At 50.2% G+C, this 1,561-nt stretch overlaps 1 pseudogene; it reads left to right on the forward strand.

Moving 5' to 3' along the window:
* Window positions 1-1,091: 1,091 nt before the first annotated feature.
* LOC102257893 overlaps window positions 1,092-1,561 on the forward strand; it is a 678-nt pseudogene continuing 208 nt past the window's right edge.

Consider the following 1,561-nt stretch of genomic DNA (forward strand, 5'->3'; position numbering starts at 1 on the left):
GACAGAACCTGACTACAGAACTTGGCTGGAGAACCTGGCTAGAACCTGGCGACAGAACATGGCAAGAGAACCTGGACAGAACCTGGCTAGAACCTGGCCAGAGGAACCGGGCTATGATGATCACCTGAACGCTACCTCTGTGTCATCCCTTCTTTGCCGACTCCGTCCACACCTTTGGGGACCCCTGGACCTGCTGGGGATGGACCCCAGCAGGTAGGAAAATAGCACCCAGCCCTGGCTGGTTTGGCTCAGTGGATGAAGCTTCAGCCTGCAGACTGAGGGGTCTTTCTTGGGTTCGATTCCAGTCAAAGGCACATGCCTCGGTTGTGGGCTCAATCCCCAGTAGGGGGCATGCAGGAGGCAGCCAATCAATGATTCTTTCTCATCATTGATGTTTCTCTCTCTCTCCTTCTCCCTTCCTCTCTGAAATCAATAAAAATATATTTTAAAAAAAGAAAGAAAAATAACACCCAATCTGAACAGCAATTGGAAAAAAAGGGGGGGATAGGCAGAGAGCTTAAGGAGCTTTGGGGCAACATGAAAGGAAGCGACATCCTCATAATAGGGGTGCCAGAAGGAGAAGAAGCTGAGCAAGGAATAGAAAACCTGTTTGAAGAAATAATGACAGAAAACTTCCCTGACAGGGGGAAGAAAAAAGGTCACACAAGTCCAAGAAGCACAGAGTCTCAAACAAGATGAATCCAAAAAGACTCACACCAAGACACATCATAATTAAAATGGTGTCAAAGACAAAGAATCTAAAGGACTGCAAGAGATAGAAAGTTACCTACAAGGGATCCCCCATTAGAATATCAAATGATTTCTCAACAGAAATGCATCAGGCCAGAACGGAATGGAATGAAATATACAAAGTCATGAAAAGCAAGGGACTGAATCCAAAAATACTCTATCCAGCAAGGCTATCATTCAAAATTGAAGGTGAGATCAGGAGCTTCACAGACAAAAACAGGCTAAGAGAGTTTATTACCACCAAACCAGCAATGCAAGAAATGCTAAAGGGAGTGGTGCAAGAAGAAGGAATAGAAAGAGAGGGAGAAACGCAGACAAAGAATAAAAATGGGGTGGGTGTGGGCTGTGGTTTCCCCAGGGCGGCTGCGGCCCTGCAGGGAGAGATGGAGACCCTGAAAGACAAGACCCTGGAGGAGCTGGAGGAGATGCAGAACGACCAGGAGGCCCTCAACCGGCTGGCCCAGGAATCCCCTGAGGTCTAGGACCTGCAGCTGGAAGGAGAGATGGCACTGGCCACCAAAAGCAGCCTGGCTGAGCGGAACCTGGAGTCCCAAGGCCCCTGGAGATCAGCCGCTCAAACCTTTCGGAAAAGTACCAGGAGCTCCGGAAGCTCGCAGAGCGATGCCAGGAGCAGAAGGAAAAGCTGGAGAAAGTCTAGTCGGCGCTGCAGCCGGGGGACCTTGTTAGACCTTCTGCAGGTCGAAGGCATGAAGGTAGAAGAAGAGTCTGAGCCATGGCTGTCGCACCTGCGGCGGGTTCGTGGAGAAGCTCCAGGACATGGTGAGGAAGCCCAGAGCTTCCCAGGAGCCCG

Source organism: Myotis brandtii, unplaced genomic scaffold (genome assembly GCF_000412655.1).
Source record: "Myotis brandtii unplaced genomic scaffold, ASM41265v1 scaffold165, whole genome shotgun sequence".
Taxonomy (NCBI): domain Eukaryota; kingdom Metazoa; phylum Chordata; class Mammalia; order Chiroptera; family Vespertilionidae; genus Myotis; species Myotis brandtii.